Here is a 17813-nt window from a genome sequence, read left to right on the forward strand (position 1 = left end):
GTCTCTTGAGGAGAAAGGGGTGCACTTTAAAGCTGTCAGATGCAATCAGAATAACCTTGCTTATCATACAGATTTTTTTTCTTACTTCATTCAAAGGCTAAAGACAAACTCTTGAAAGAAATGACTATGAAAGCTATACTCTTTACTGCAGGCATTGGTTGTGGTTTTGCTGTTTTTTTTTTGTTTTTTTTTTATTTTTTTCCCCTCCTCTCTTTTGCAATGAAATGCTGAAGGGAAATGCATGAAGGAATGAAGCCTTTCTGCAGAGGATGGAGGGTGTGCAGTAGTGTGATCCTGCAGGCTCTGTGGCACTGTGCATACACGGAGCTTGGTGCAGCTGCTGATTTGGGCTGCTTGCAGTGCCAATATAGACCCTTAAAACTAGAAACGTGCAGGAACTTCTGCAGAAGTCTTAAGGAGTAGGTGGCTGTCTCCTATGGGAATGCAAAATAAACTGAGTAGAGGTTTGCCGGTTTTTTCCTTGTGATGCTTTGTGGATGACAGATGTGAAATGTATATGTATGCTTGTCTGCCTAATATATTTTTAAATTAGCCCTATATATCCATATGAATGTTTGCAAAAACTCCTTGTGAATTAGAAATACAAGAATTGTCACTTGTGTGAATTTTAGATTCTTTGAGGAGTTGCTGATGCTGGCTCATCTCTGCTCTGTCAGGAAGTTAACAAATGTGTATCAGATCCTGATTTACTGCACAGGAAGATGACAGACATAGGAAGAAGGAGGTTAAGTGCACGGTTTTGCTCATTTTGAAGAACTGCTGATGGTTTGATTTATAGACTATGCTACTTGAAGGCTGAGGCTTAGGAGCATGCTTGAAAGGTGGAAGGAAGCGAACAGAGGGCAGACCTGGCCATCAGGAAAATTAATGGAGGGCAGTCCTTCATGTCACTAATGATGGCAATGATACTTCATTATGCTGCTGTTGTGTCCCCTGCTTGATGCTGAGGGAGGGAGGAAATGCTCTTGGGTTGTGTCAGTGCAGCCTGCTGCACCCTGCTGGCACTTCTGCTCCGGCAAAAGTAGAAGTGCCCTCAGTGAACTGGGGCAAGCAGTAGGAAAAACGTGGGCAAGTAGCAGGGTCTGCAAAATCGAGTGTGATTTACTGCACCTATGGGAAGGTTTGCATTGCACTGTGGCATGCTGTGTCACAAACCTGAGTCATGAATCTCTCTCTGCAACTTGGCTCTCAGGTCACACCTGAAATAGGAAATACCTGCTTCTGGGAGGGCAGATACTGCTTCTGATTTACTTGCAAAAAAGTAGTGATAACAAATGTCTTATCAGTTAAGCTGCTAGAAATATGCAGACATAGAAATGTCCTCTTAGAACATAGAATCATAGAATGGTCGGGGTTGAAAAGGACCATAATGATAATCTAGTTTCAACCCTCTGCTATGTGCTATGTGCAGAGTCACCAACCACCAGACCAGGCTGCCCAGAATGTGTCCAGGGATGGGGCATCCACAGCCTCCTTGGGCAACCTGTTCCAGTATATCACCACCCTCCCTCTGTGTGAAAAACTTCTTCCTAATATCTAACCTAAATCTCCCCTGTCCCAGTTTAAAGCCATTCCCCCTTGTCTTATCACTATCCACACTTGTAAACAGCCATTCCCCCTCCTGTTTATATGCTCCCTTCAAGTATTGAAAGGCCATAATGAGGTCTCCCCTGCAGCGTCAGCATGGTGGCCTTGCTGTCTTCCTCTGCTGGCCCAAGGTTATATGGCTGGAACTCCTGTTTCTTACAAGATATGTATTGAGGAGGAGGTGGTGATGGATGCATGTGTTTCACATTGCTGTTGGTAGGTGTCCCTCAGCTTTCAGGGATGCTTATATTTTGCTAGCCCTGTAATTGGGCCCAGCATGCATGGCCTTGTCCCCAGTGCATGGCTTTCTGTTGTCAGGAGGCATCATCTAGCTGCTAATGGCCAGCCACTGGCACTGGTGAATTGGAGGCACCCTGTGATGTCCTTGCAAACAATGTGGCGTGTCAGTATGGGAAAAATGAAAACTGCCTTCCCCAAAATCTCCAATGTTAGAATGCTATTCAACATTGACTTGAACTCATTCCTTGTGCAGGCAGGTTTTCCTGCTGATAGTCTTCTCTGCATACATGATAGCTAAAATTGTTCTCTTGGTCACACCAGTTGAAATGGGAAATAAGTCCATGAGGGTCAACAGTTTTACTCCAGATTTACACTGAAGATCTCCAGGAGCTGAGCTGAGATTTTTGAATCTTTACTGTCCCGTTTTGCTGCCTGTCTCTAGTGGTGATATGTGGGGGACCACATAAAGACTCAAGATTAAAAATAAAAAAAAAAAAGTTATTTCTTAGTCCACATAAATCTGGAGAGAAATGCTGCTGCTGTGTGGAGTGAGCAGCCAAAGCGTGCAGTGCGTAGGGCTGGGCACAGCAAGGCCAATGTGATGCATTGCCATGGTGCTGCTGCTTGACCCATCTGCCAGGGAACCAAGGGAATAGAGGCTGCCCTCCTGGCCCTGGGAAAGCAGAGCATTAATAGAACATAAGTGCTCATGCAATGGCACTGGATCCGTGGCAGCTGTTTGTTCAATGTTTCATGCTTTTAGCCACATCTGCTCCAAATGAGTGTTAATATTGCAGTGGCATCCACTAAGGATGGGCTCTGTCAGCTTTGCTAAGCATCAGGCTGACCCCAGTGACAACGAAAGAGCAATTCAACCCACAGTGCTCTCCGTGTTTTTCCTTTCTACCCCCCCCTTGCTTGGCTCTGCTCCATACAAACACCCTCCGTAGTGCTCCCTCCCCACCAAAGCAGAAAAAAAAAGAGAAGGAAAAACTAAGGCAGTGATTCTCAAGGAGAAAAATTGCATTTATTTCTAGTACCCTGTCCAGCAATGTCAGATAACAGTTTATTCATCCCCTGGCCCCGCTATGACATTGAAGCATATCAACAGTGACAAAAGTATATTGAATAATTATCTTGAAATTAATACATTATCCCAAACTTAAATAAATGTCATCTGATCAATATATCTTGGAATGGAAAGGGAAGAGAATGTGAAGGGCATCGCTTCATTATTCATTAATTTTAGAGTAATGTAGGCAGATGAAATGGTTATTTCAGAGCACTGCTATTATACTCACTGGCATTTTAAATAACTCCCAAGATTTAACAGTATATATTCCCTCGTCGAAGCAGCTTATACATGTTAACACTGTGGGTTCCAGATTTCTGTGCTTTGAAGGACTGGCAATATTATTGTGGTCCCATTTTTTTCCTTTTCCCTTTCTCTTCCTTCTCTAGCTTAAAGATCCATTGGCAGCCTGCAGGTCCATTGTGGCTGGGATCAGTTCAGCTCAAGCAGCTGTGCACAAGCAGTGTCTTCCTGAGAATGGGAGGTGACCCCATTTCTTCTGTCTGCATGTCCTGGCTACAGACCAAGCCGTTGGCTGCACTCTCCTCTGCTAGGAGAAACTGGAAGCTGTCTTCCACTTCCCAAAAGTAGCAGAAGTTTTTGGAGGGAATGTGGAGGCTCTTCCCTTTCTCCTTCCCTTGGCCATTGCTCAGCTTAAGGGATTAGGAGAGATGAGTCCAAAGTACACATTTGTAGAATTATGTGTAGCTGGAAATTAAATATGAAGACTGAGAAGCCACATTAGCAGCTGGTGTAAAACAGCTCGCCACAGCTCAGTTTATTAACTGAGGAGCACCCCAGCTGAGAATCTGGCCTGATAAAGATTTTATAGCACTGTCAAGCAATGCCTTTCACGTTCTCTTCCCTTTCCATTCCAAGATATATTGATTGTCCAGTACTTCACTAAAAAACCCCGTCATTGTGACAAAGTCACAAGCCACCTAGTGTCTGAGAGGAACTGGAGGGAGTGGTTCATGGTTCATACATTCCTTGAAGTCACTTACAATTAATAGTTAATTAATGAGTGAGTGTGTCTTCAGCCTTTTGAATAGCCTGGAAAAATACCTGTGCAGGGGAACTTTCTTCTCAGCTAAATAATGCTAACTTAAAGTCTGTCAGAATTCGAGGGGAGCTGTGTGTGTAAAAAAAAAAAAAAAAAAAAAAAAAAGACTTTTTTGGCATCTTGGATTAGGTACTTAAAATTAATTGGTATCTTCACTATAACTTCTCTTTGCTTCAAATCCCTTTCTCTAGAGACCAAAGCCTAATAGGAGCCCATACCATTCCAGTGAAGTGAGTAAGAAAGAAGTGTGGGTTTGTTCAAGAGATATAATAGAGCATCTGGGAAAGCCTGAAGCTCCAAATCTTGGAAAGCTTTCAATAAAGATTCAGCAAATAAAGAAAGAAGCAGTACACTGGTTGCAACACTGAGACAAGGTGTGAGATAGCAGTGAGCAGTGCTGCAGTGTGCACTGTGCTGCAGTGAGGCTGGAGCACATGCGATAATATAAAGGACAGGGCTGTGCAATGAAGGGCTACCCAGAAAACAGATAAATCCAGACGTTTTTGATGCTTCTTGTGTTATTTCTGTAGTGTCTTTGTGAGTAGCAATTAGCAAAATACATTTGTGGTTGCAGCAGTAATGCTGTTTGGAGGATAATGCAGATGTGTAGCAACCAGAGCGTTGTTTCTAAAGTTGGACTTTCATGGCAAAGGCAATTATTTTTTTAAAGTTTCCACCACATAGAACAAGAGCCTTAACCGTATCCCTACTGAAGAAATAATCACCACCACTATCATAAATGCAATTTGCAGTGACTGTGCATGTTTTTCATATTTTGATATGGTGTGGTTCAGTTTTAGTTCAAGAGAAAATTGTCTTCACTTGTAAGGCAGCATCACAGTGTGAACATGTGTCTGCCTCTCCTGATGAAGCATTCCCTATAAACCACTTCATACCTTCCCACTTGATGAGAACTGCAGGAAGGGATTTACTTTATAAGACTCAGTTACAAGATAAATTTAAAAAGGAGAAATTGTATTTAAAAAGCATTCATGTTGTTTCCTTTGCGTATACACAAACTGAAATCCTTTCTTCCTTTTCCCACCTCCTACTTTACTGTAGACATATTTTAAGGGCTGATGGTGACTATTTTTATCAAGGTCATGTTTGAAATAGTGTCTTGATGAAAACATAAACACAAACAGGTTTTCTGCAAGAAAATGTTTGGGTTTGTTTTCTCTTTTATTGGTGAATGAAACGATACTAGCAATGGTTTCAGTGCTGATTTCTGACAAAACAGTACAAAGAATCTCAGAAAAAAAGACTGCTGTTTCTTGGTTGAGGTAGAGCCTTATAGACTTTCCAGTTAGGTATTAGGAAGAATTTCTTCTTAGGAAAAGCAGTGGTGCATTTGCACAGTCTGCCCAGGGAGGTGGTGAAGTCACTGTCCCTGGAGGTGTTCGAGAAGACAGGAGACGTGGTTAGTGGGCATGGTAGAGATTAGTTGGCAGTTGGACTGGGTGATCGTAAAGGTCTTTTCCAACCTTAGTGGTTCTGTGATTCTGTGACTTGTTGGGACTTCTGTGATGTCATGATACCACTTTGCTGTATAATGCCTTTCTGCCTGAATTTGATGCTGATGATTAACGTTTCTTGAACAACTGTAGCGTCCTGGGCTGGCAGCCATGGCCATGTCTTTTTTCTTGGTTTGCTAGTTGGGGAGCTCTTTTGGTTCACCACAGATCATTTGTGGAGCATTGGGTTCCTCTTGGTGTGTGACTGAGGTTCTTTTCTGCCTGTGGAATTGGAAAATTCTGGATAAGAGTGGATAAAATCTCCAGGTTTTGTACTTGTATCTCTCTGCCTTCAGACTAGTGAACCGTGGCTGCCTTCCAGACTGGAAACACTTGTCATCACAAACAAATTACTGAAAGAAGCAAGTTTCAAAGGCAATCTCAAGAAATGATTTAAGAATATCATTCGTGCTCTCGTTGCAGCACTGAGAGGCCAGCACAATGTGGGTCGCACTGGCTATACGTTGCAGCACTTTTTTCCTGTAGTTGCTACTGCATGAACCCAGCAACTTCTGCACTGTAAAAATCTGGAGGCTGCTACCTCAATGAAATATGGATCATTTCATCACATGCTGTTTCACTATGGAAATGATGTGTAATTTCAGGGGCATTTTAGCTCTGACACATGAAAGTAAGTTTTCTAAACTACATTCAATTAGGTTCAATGTGATCAGCTGTAGTGTTCATGGATCTGATGTGGCACTTCAGCTAGCTGTGATTCTGAAGATGTTGGTTGCTCTGTGCCTCTAGCACTAACTCGTCTAAGAACCATCACATGATATTCCTTCCTCCAAATTAAAAGCTGGGTCTGCCTCCAAAATATCCCTACATCATATCTAAAACATTTGCATTACCCCTCAGGAAAGAAGTGCGCATTGAGGCAACAACATCAGTTATTCCAGTGCTTCGGTAAATACTTGAAGTACAAAGAAAAGCAAACAGGAAATTGTTCTAGGGATAGAAAAATATGTATGTACCTGCATTTTAGGGTGCCTCCCCAAACCACAAAAAGGTCTTTTCTATGAAGCTGGGTTTAGCAGAATCTAATCTGAGCACTCTGTGTATTGGAGCAGCTCCAGAATGCTGGGTTGTTTTTTAGGGCTCTGGTTCAAATGTTCAGTAAAAAAGGCACTCCTGGGCAGGAAAGCAGGAGTGTCATGAACTTCTTCTTATTGACTGTGGAGGCCATGGGGAGCATAGGCAGAGCCTGCTGAAACCACACCATCAGCAGTTCGCGTGCCTGAGCAGAGGCGTTGAGCATCACGTTCCATTTGGATGCCTCCAGGCTGTGCAGAAAGGCACTGAACACCTATGTTGAAGCACTTGAATGACTCTCCAGGAAATGCTGCCTTGACCCCAACAGACTGTGGCTTACGCTCTTTTCTTGTAATGAGAAGCAGTGCGTAAAACACAAAAAGATGTAAAATATCTCCTTATGGAGGTTGCTCTCCAGATGTTGGGATTTTATGCTTCCTTCCCTCCAGTGTATGTTGTGGAAGCATGCTGCTTTCAATAGCAAAATGAATATCAGCAGCTGTGCATACTTGCATACAGTGTCCTGTGTACATAACCTGCTCAGTTGTGTTTCCCTGCTTCCCAAGTTTGCTGCTGCTCTGGCTGCAAACATCACACAAAGTTGAAGCAGATTTTAGAGCTTCTACCTCTGCAACTGCATCACACAAATTGCTTTTTCAATCGTGCAGCAGGAAAATGAGCATCGGCCCATTTAATGACACCTAATTAGGTCTACAGACGCCAAATGACTTCTGTTGCCCCGCTCAGACAGAGATGTGTGGGTAATGAATTGCCCATTGTGTCAGGCTCACTTCTGCTAGCTAGAGCTGGGAGAAGAATGCTCTGCAAGTCATTTGCTTGACAAATTTAACCTCTTTCTCTATTCACAGTAGATCTCTGCAAGTATCTCAGGCTTCCTGCACCCGTTGATGTTACGAAGTTTCTCAGTGTTTAATTTGTTCCTATTTCTCTCATCTGTTGCTAATTCTATTCAAAGTTCCAGGCAAATTTACTATTTGATGCCAGAAATGCATGCTGTGTTGCATAGTTTTGTTTAGTTGGTTAAGTTCTGCAGCAAGTGGTTTGTTTCCCCATTGCAGGTCTGCCACTGAATCTGTGGCATAATTACAATGGGACGAAAAATCTCCCTTGTGCAGACAGCTTTACCAACATACACTTGCATGTGCCAGAAAAGCTTATTCAGGGCAGGGAACTGAATTAAATTACATTGATGTAAAGTGCCTGACAACACAGCAGCCCTGCGAGGGCTTTCACAGGCATTACTATGCTGCTGAAAATAGCATTGCTCACTGCTGCAGTTACACTATTGGGCCTTTTGGAATTAGGATGGTTATGAAGAGACCAAGCTTATCATATATATGAACTCACTGTTTGCCTAATGCACTGCTAGTATGGTACCACAGTCAGGACTGACGACTAGAATTCAACCAGAGCAGGGGCAGCTGTTTAACAATCTTTTGAAGTTCAGTGGGGTCTTTTGTTGTTGGTGGTGGTGGTTTTTGGACTTAACACTTCTAAGCTAGAAGAGCATTTTTCAGTGCAGATTTGTCTTAAATTTGGAACAGGTTTATCTCTTGCAGTGAGTTAAAGGAACGTGGAAGCTTCCTCATTAGTTTTGGTTGTGCAGTCTGGACATCTGCTAAGTCAGGCTGTGGCAGATGGAGTTGTTCCCTCTCTTCCCATGCCTCTCAGCAGGGTCAGAAGGCTCAAACACTCATTCACTTTTGGTCAGTGTAGCTCCTAATATTGTATGCTGAGCTGAAGTCAAAGAAAGAAGATGTTGAAAAGAGCATCAGGTGGTAAGGATGAGAAACAGAATCTCTGGGAGATGCTTTCCAAAATGAAAACAATGATACAGCCATGAATATAATGATGTTTTTCTTAGAAAAGGTGTTTCACGGGTTCTTAAATGCTCTGCTGTATATGGTAAGGAGTGGTGGCAATTTGATTTTACTTTTTCAACGGGATAGCAAGGAAGGGAGATAAGGGCCACAAATGAAGAATGTTGCAAAGCTTACAGGTATGAATTGATGAGAGATTGGCTGTGGCTTTCCTCTAACAGCTACTTTTCATCATCTTGGTTTTATGCAAAGTACTGAATGAGCTTTTAAATAGGTATAGATGTGCAGTTGGCATGCTGTTGATTATCAGATTGATTTTGTCATGAGACTGATACCAGCAGGACTGTAACAATACAGGAAAGTACTGTGGGGTTGTGTCACCAATTTGATTCTCCGGCAGAATCAACCCCTTGTCCTTCAACCAGTGTGTTGAATTTTCGTGTCAAAAGTGTCAAATTTTGGAGTAAAAAGTCTCCCATTGTCTCAGGGAGGTGAGAGGGCCAGCAGATAGGAGCGCAGGTGTTCTCCTTTTGGTGCGTTGGTCCCCAAGATGATGTTAACTTTGAGAGTAGTTTGTGTATTTGTGAGCTTCAGCAATGGTAGTTTGTATATGAATTGTCTGCAACTGCATATGAATTGTCATCTTCATGATATTACCATTCGGAGTAACTAAGGCAGTGAATAAAAAAGCCCATGGGACCATGTGGCTAGGGGAAGAATGGATCTTCATGTGGAGATCCTTCTCATGTAGTCAGAGCATCTCGCCCTTCCCTAAGGCTAAGGAACTTAGTGCTCTAAGTTAGGCAGCCCATTGCATTGCTCAGTGCAGATGAGGAGATTCATTTTAGAAATGCTTTAAAGGCATGATCAAAATTAAAATATATATATGTATGTGTAACTTCAGTTGAACCTTATTTTCTGGCCAAAATAAATATTATTTCTACCTGGAAACACTGACTGTACTTTTATCTCAAGATGAGCACTGGTCTGAATGTTGATTGATGCCATTGAGTGTCTGCACACATGTGCATATGGGCGCATGTAGATGTGGCACTGTTTATTGGGCATGTGGTGATGGGCTGACGGTTGGACTGGATGACCTCAGAGATCTTTTCCAACCTTAAAGTTTTCTACACTTCTATGGTTTGTACATGCATTTATGTACCTAGACCATGAGCATCACATGCAGTAGTTAGAAAAGTGGAAAGATGTTCCTGTGTGTAGCACAATAGAAAATGATTCATTCCTCAGGGGAATTGAATGAGGGAGAAGAGGAAAACAATTACAATAAAAAAGCAAAGCAAGGCCTGAGGTGCTAATAAACTCTAGCCTTTCTAAAACGAGAAGCAGATTTAGTAAGCAACATGCAAAAGAGTGCCTGTGTCACCAGAGCGTGCCAGGCACATCAGGATGGGGAGCCATTTGAATACATTTCAAGACAGAGCATTGAGGAAAAAATACAATGAACAGCAAACCAAATTAAAAACAACAACAGGATATGTCCTTTAAATGACTCATCCAGCCTCAGCTGATGCCGAAGTACAGTATGTGCAGAGACGGTAGACTTGCACTGAGAGGCATATTTTCCTAAAGCACTTTCTTTTCCTAGCCATTGCCTGAAAGCTACAGTCAGTGCTTGGAACATCTGTGTTTATTTTGCATGACAAACTTGTTCCTCGGCTTTGACAAAATGCATGCTGATTTGGGACTTGGGGTTTGCAGTTCTTCCATGGGGCTGTGCTGAAGCACATGCGGCTGGCCATGGCATTGGTATATAATACATATTACATGATTTCATACATATTTAATGACAAATGTGCTATATTTTTAATCTTTATAGCTTTAATGTGTGCAAGTGGTTTTAATAATTGGTGCTGTAGGATAGTTACTTCCCAGAATTACCCTGCAAAACTGCTGTGTTTTCAGCCTTCCGTTGTGCAGGTTGTAAATTATGAAACTTGAGTAGTAATAAACTTGGCACCCACTCCTTGCTCTTTAGAGATGCCAACCTGTAACAATAATAGAAAGATACATGCTGGCAAAAATTCCTCTCCAAAGTCTTCATCATCTTGTTTGTACACCTTTCATGGGGAATCGACAGGTCAGAGGACCTGGAGGAGACACTGGCACTGCTGCACTGTTGCTTCAGGGCAAGGAAGCTGGTGAAGGGTCTGGAACATAAGTTTTAAGGGCAGCATCTGAGGGAACAGGGACTGTTCAGTCTGGGGAAGAGAATGATCAAGGGAGATCTCACTGCTCACTACAACCCTTGAAAGGAGGTTGTAGTGAGGTAGGTTGTAGTCTCTTCTCTCAGGTGAAGCAATAGAATGAGAGGTAATGTCTTTATGTTGTGCCAGGGGAGGTTCAGGTTGGAAATTAGGAAACATTTCCATTCAGAAAGAGCAGAGAGGCACTGGCACAGGCTGTCCAGAGAGCTGGTGGACTCACTGTCTCTGGAGGTGTTCAACAATCGTGGAGATGTGGCACTGAGGGACGTGGTTAGTGGGAATGGTGGAGATGGGTTGGTGGTTGGACTTAGTGATCTTAGAAGTCTCTTCCAACCTTAATGATTTATGATTCTACTTGTTGTTGTGGTAACAGCCACATGATGGTGCCCCTTGGGCAGTCTCAGACATCTGGCACTGCTTGTTGGTGAGCATAGGGAGCAAAATAACTTAGAAGCCAGCAGGGATAGGGAGTAGGGGGTTGCATGAACCTCTCCATTCCTCTGGGACATTCCTCTGCTTCCTTCCTGCTCAGAGCAGCTAAAATGGCAAGAAATTAGGCTGATGTTGTTCAAATCCCTCCAAACGATACTATGGGGCAAGCGCTATTTTGGTCCTCTGGAAGTGTCACCCGGTCTGACTTCCCAGCATTGGCATTTCATTCTACCGCCCAAGAGTAGATCTGGAGATGTGCAAAATCACATTCTGCTGGTTCAATTCTTGGAGATCTGTGTTCTCATAGCACAAGAAAATGCTGTAAGCAAGCCTGAATCAAACAGCTAAGAATCAAATAAATAGAAAGAAACAACTCAAAACTGTATGAAGGCATTCTGAAAAAATTCTGTTTTGGCTGCTACTTGTGTTATTTGCCATTTCCCAGTTGTGTTGGTTCTGGATGTGCCCCGGTAGCACAGTGACATTTGCTTTGCCTAGTGTCCCCCAGCTTGCATTCAGGCCATGAAGCTGGAGTCTCTCCTCGGTTTCCTGGTTGGGACAGTATCATGTCTACCTGGTTTGCCCTGCACTTGCTGGTGTCTCTAGGGTAAAAATGCAGCATGACTTTCTATCATTATCCTGCATATTTTGGATGTTTTTACGTGACAGTGCTAATCAAGAGGGATCTAGGCAAACAAACAAGCCTATAAAAATTGATTCTTCCTGGACTGTGGGTTCTGTGCCACATAGTAAATCTGCATTAAGCTCTTTGTCATGTCACAATCAATTCAAAAGACAGGAAGTTTTTTTTTTTTTTTTTTTTAAGTGGCAGCTACTCAGTTTAATGAGGAAAACCTAAAGGTTAACTAAAACACCCCTTCTGCTAGTGTGACACAATGCCCATGGTGCATTTGTAACAAAGCACAAATCAGTTTTCTCCCATTAAGCACCCATGTAGGGCTGATGTTTGCCGGCTTTCATTTAGGGCTGAGTTATGAAGGTTACTGAGTGCTCTAGCAGTCAGGCCTTATTAAAATGTGTAATAAACTGAGAGAAGACACCATCAGTATTAAACTTTGCTGGCTAGTGTTCAGGTTTGCCCTTCTAGGACTTGATAGCTCTATATTCTAAATAGAACAGTTCCCAGAAGGGGAAACAGCAGCTCTTTCCAAGTATGCGGCCTGTGTAATTGAATGAGAAGGATCTGATATTCAAACTGTTAATGCAAGAATTCTAGATTTCATCAAATTGGAAAAAAAAAAGAATAATAATCAGGATTTTGCAGATTGAATAATGTATTCATGGGGGGGTGGAGATGTTTCAAATGCTTAAAAATGAGCTGAATGAACCATAGAATCATAGAATCATTAAGACTGGAAAAGACCTCTAAGATCACCAAGTCTGACCATCACCCCATCACCAACATGCCCACTTAATTATGTCCCTTATTTCCACATCTCCACTGTTCTTGAAAACCTTCAGGGATGGTGACTCCACCAGTGAACGGTGGCAGAATTCTTGTCTTTAGGAAGCTCTTTCTGTCTCTGGAGCCCAAAAGCATGTTTGCAGCAGCCCAGATTACAGCAGCTACCTGAGGTCTCTCCATTCAGCTCTCCCTCTGCTATGGTCTGCTCTTCGGCCATTGGGCAATCCCATTACCCTGCCAAGGCAGAGACATAGTAGTGTTACGGCCAATTTAACCACAGCCCACAGTGCCTACATACCTCATTCAGTGGGGGTGTCAGATGGAGTGGCTCAACCACTAACAAATAAATTCAGGCTCACCATGTGCTTGAACACTCGTGAGTTCAACTTTGGAGACTGAATCCCAGTGCAGCAGCTCAAAGAGCCCACTGCCACCTCCCAAGGCTTCCAAGCAGCAAGTTTCCTTGCAGATTTGTGGTGTTCATATACTAAGTCCTTGCCGCAGAAACTCTTCAGCTTCCAGAGAAACACTTTAAGGGCGATAAACAAACTCTGGTTACCCCTGGAGACAGTGGCAGGAAAATGGCCTGAGGTAACAATCGCTCCTTTGATTGTGCATATTGCCTTTAGCTTCCACCTCCCGGCAATATTTCGCTCTCTCTGAATCTCTTCTTACCCTTGGGCAATATTTAGCTGCTGCAGTCCTTTGAGGCCAGTCAATATATGTGAAATATGTTGTTCCAGTTACCTGGAAGAGTTTATTGGAAGGCTATTCAGTGAAGTTTTGTGTCCTTGGTTTTGGTGGGGTAGAGAACAAGGGCAAGGGAGCCTTCTTCTTTTGAAAGGAATGTTTTCAGATCCAGAGTTCGAGGGTTTCAGTTTAGCACTCTCTCCCCATCTTCTCCAAGTTTTGTGCCTCTGCTTTGGGATGATTAGATACCAGAGGACTGGAAAAGAAATCCTTATAAAGTCTTGGCTTAGCAGAAGATTCCCACGTGCATTTCATTACAAGTAAATTTTATGTAATCAAAATGATAGCAACCAACTTTAAAAAAATAAATAAGAATAATTATATATTTTTAATTACTAGGACTACATTTCTTCTTAATGCTATTTTTGCCTGGAATTAAATTTTGTGTCAGTCAGTGATATTTTAAGCTTGATTACAGTCAAACAATTAGAAATTCATAACTGTAGCAAGACCTAAAGAGACAATAACAAAATTATGATGATTTAAATTTCATCACAAAATACAGAAAAACAGGTGAAGGTATTAACAAATCTCTCTCTAATTCCCTAAGTAATACTTTATGTGAATCGTTTTCAGTCATTAATTCTCATGAGCTTTTAGATGCCAACATTAGCTCTGTGCACAATGATTGTTAACCTAAATTCCCATGCTACTATTGCTGATTCAAGATTTAGAAACAAGACAAATGTCTTCTTGGAAGCAAATCCTGCTGTTTGAAAGAGAGGAAAGAAACTACTTTGAGAGGAAAGCTCAGATAATAAGTGTCAGCAGCCTTTCTGTTTCTCAGACAACTGTATCGTAACTCACTGTAGTCACTCAGCTTTACCCAGACCTTGGTTTCTTCTGAGAGAAAGAGGGGAAATTGATAATGATGTTTTTGCTATTAAAAGCTCTCTTCATTTTGAGTTACTGTTAAGTGACCCAGTTTCCAGATAACTTAAAAGAGTACCTGTCCACTGCCTGTCTCTATTGAGTTTACTGATGAATACAAGCAACAGTTATCTTTATTATTTGACAAAGTGCTTCAGCAAATGTTGAACTTAGATTCTTGAACTCGAATGTATGTTGGAATGTTTTGTAGAATGTGAATATTAAGGTGAAAGAGAGGTTACCACAGGAACATTGGAAATAAAGTTTTCATACTGTCCCCAAAGGCTTCAAATGCACAAGGTTAAAATCCAAATGTGGAATATTCTTGATTACAAAATGTTAAAACATTTTTCTGTGGCATGATTCAAACCTGCACATTTCTTTTTCTATTGCAGTGCCTCATGCACCAGGTTTCTTCTCATCATTGGATGCTGCTGTACAACTGTATCTTTAGCAACCCTGTACATGTATGGTTCAAATGTATGATTGTGAGGCAACAGAATAGATGAAGTCTGTAAGGTAAGGGATATTCAAATCTTAGCAGAGAGCTCTGTGTGGTATGAAAAGTTAGTTAGTAAAAACGCCTGTAACTCTGAATAAAGTATCACAAAGAGATGTAAATATTATGATTCCCATTGGCATGCTGTGAAATCCGTGTTTTTCTGTGACTGAAGCATATGATTCTGTTTTAAGCAGCATCTGATTGAGAAGAAATCAAGGTTAGTGAGAAGAGAGTTTTTAAACAATAAGTAAGAAATAAAAAGGGGCTGTTTTTTTGGCATTCCCCCCTGTCCCCCCCCACCTCTTCATATAATTGTGATGTTATAGTTCTGTTTGGAAACCCAATTTTCATTTTCATTTGTGTCTATTGCTAATTACGAAGTGTGGTAACTCATTATGAATACTTAAAATGTATGTTTTTGAATGAAGGTGTTCCAGTTTGTGTGGTTTTATTTTAAGGTACTTGTGGGCAAAAAGTTTCATTCAGGAGTATGGTTTGGACTGCGTAACTTCATAAAGATTTAATTAGCATTCCTCCTTTGGAGCATGCACACTCGGTGCTGAGATGAAGAAGGTATTTCTGCACCAGTGTAGTGCTCAGAGCCCCGCTGTGCCATGCGCTGCCTTCAAACTGAGAACTGCTTACAGTGAATGCTTTGAAGGAGTTTTCCTCAGTAATCAGTCATCCTATATGCAACAAGTAAGACTGTCATTTGTTTCATTGAAATTTAAAATCCTACTGTGATTCTGTTTGAGAGGAGAGAGTGGGTTCAATAGTCCTCATTTCCAGTATTCAAGTGTTCGCTTTACAATTTGTTCTGTGTTTGCAGACTAAGTGTAGTAATCTTGATAAAGAGCCCCATTGCTGGGTTTTTCCTTGCCTCCCTGAGACAAGTTACAGTGTCTGTTTTAACCTGTACAAACTGCTTCTGGAACTGGGAGCATTTGCTTTTGTGCTCCTGTCACTGCCAGGCTTTGGAGAGCAATTGGTTCTGGGCACAAACGTGTGGATGTGTGGGAGAGGGAAAGAGAGGGAGAGAGATCTACCGCAGGAGAACATAGGCCATCAAGCAGCAGAAGCACGGAAGAGGAAACTGTAGTGAGCCCAACAGCAGAGTCCTTTGTTTTTAGCCTTGCTAACCTGGTATTCTTTCTCATTCACTTGTACAAAAATCACAAGACATAGTTTAAAAGGTTTAATTATATGTGGTGCCAGTCCTGCATAACCAAATGATGTAACCATAACATAAAAATCGCTTCTGATGTGAATCTTGCATCTGACACTAGGAAACTACAAAGTTCTGTTCTCAGAAAACAAAACATTGCTAGTTTGATAGGATGCAAATTAGTTAATTGTTTCCAGTTAGCAAAAATGTAACCAAGTATTATTTTAACAGAAGGGAATTCAGTAGCAATGCAGCCACCTCTTTGACATAGATAGCTCTTTTTCTAATGGCCGTTGCTTTATCAAGAAATGTAAAGTTATATATTTTTTTATTGATATTTAAGAATAAATTCTTACAACATCACATCTATAAAAGGTTCATCACAGATCCAAATACCTCTCTAACCTTTTAAGCTTCTACAGTAAAAACTGTCGTCTTTATTTATATAAGTTTGGGAAAGATACAAATGTAATCATAACCCCCAAGGCAAAATTTTATGGCAGTTTTCAGAACTCCTCTCTATAAAAACTACTCAAACCTACAGGCATAAAAGTTCTCAATAAAATTTGTTTAGATGGTAGTCATAAACCCCCGTCTCTTCCCCCTGGCTGTGACATGGCAGGTGTCCCACTGCCTCACACTGCGGGCTGGGCAGCCATCTCGACCTGCTTAGAGCTGGACCAGACCTCAGCCCAGCCCCTTGCGCCACTGATTGCCAGATCCTCGCAAACCCTCACCAGCAGCACTCCTACCGGTGAGGCAGCTTGGCATTCCTAAAAGCTTTAATCTGAAAATACTTCCTTAATTGGGCAGGTTCTGCCTGACAAACCTTGTGGCCTTTTGAGACATTGATGTAATCTATCTGGACTTCAGTAAGGCCTTTGATGTGGTACCCCACAACATCCTTCTCTCCAGTTCGGAAATGTACGGATTAAATGGGTGGACTATTTGATGGATGAGGAACTGATTGCAAGATCATACCCAGAAAACAGTGATCAATGGTGCAATGTCCAGATGGAGATCAGTAACGAGTGGTGTCCCTCAGGGGTCAATACTGGACTATTGCTCTTTAATATCTTCATCCGTGACATTGATAGTGGGATTGAGTGCATCCTCAGCAAGTTTGCAGAAGACTCCAAGCTATAGGAGGCAGTCAACATGCCTAAGGGATGGGATGCCATCCAGAGAGACTCAGACTGGCTTGAGCAATGGGCCAAGTGAACCTCATGAGGTTCAATAAATCCAAGTCGTGGCAACCCCCAACTGTCAGTACAAGCTTAGAGATATAAGAATAGAGCACAGACCTGCTGAAAAGGACTTGGGGGTACTGGTGGATAGCAACTTGTTCATGAGCCAGCAATAAAGCACTGGCACAAGTTGTCTAGATGTGCAATGGATGCCCCGTCCCTGGAGATATTCAAGATTAGTGTGGATGGGGCTCTGAGTACACTGATGTTGCTGTTGGTGTCCCTGTTCACTGCAGGTGAGTTGGACCAGGTGGCCTCTAAAGGTCCCTTCCAACTCAAATAATTCTGATTCTGTGAAATGGTTCACTCATGGTAATGACTTGTGGACGCTTGTGAGTAGATGGTAGTGTAAAATGGACTCCATTAAGCCACTGATAGAGCAATCAGCTTACTTTCCCAAAGTCTCAGCTCACCTTTCTTACTCACCCAACACTGTCAGACTGGGGATAAAAAAAAAATAAAAAATCTCTGGGTTTGGAAAGAATCACCTCAAAGTTGAAATGGACTGGTGTTTTTTCTGGATGCAGTACAGTATTCCAAATGTGCAGTGGTGTAAAGTATGCAACTCATCTTTGTTGGGTTTACTTTTCTATGTAAAACACTCATAATTTACATTTACCTTACGGACTGGTGGCACTTTTGATTTTACTTTGGTGAAACATGAATGCATGGATTCAGCGCCGTTGTAAGCTAATTAAAGAATCATTTCGGTATGTGCTTCTTAGATGCAGGCATAACGTGACATCAGCATGTAAAAAGTTCTTTCTTTACACTTCACTTGAGAAAATAAATATATGAGTGTATAAAGTGAAGTTGTGCT

At 41.9% G+C, this 17813-nt stretch overlaps 1 long non-coding RNA gene across 1 annotated transcript in view; it reads left to right on the plus strand.

Moving 5' to 3' along the window:
- The window catches only part of LOC146544449 (uncharacterized), a 152276-nt gene that overhangs the window by 61292 nt on the left and 73171 nt on the right, over nt 1–17813 (plus strand). Inside the window, exon 2 of the long non-coding RNA XR_014882932.1 lies at nt 14475–14598. This is a non-coding gene — a long non-coding RNA (uncharacterized LOC146544449). The remainder of the gene's footprint in view (nt 1–14474; nt 14599–17813) is intronic.

The sequence above is a fragment of the Meleagris gallopavo genome, chromosome 4 (assembly GCF_905368555.1).
Source record: "Meleagris gallopavo chromosome 4, MGAL_WU_HG_1.1, whole genome shotgun sequence".
Classification (NCBI taxonomy): domain Eukaryota; kingdom Metazoa; phylum Chordata; class Aves; order Galliformes; family Phasianidae; genus Meleagris; species Meleagris gallopavo.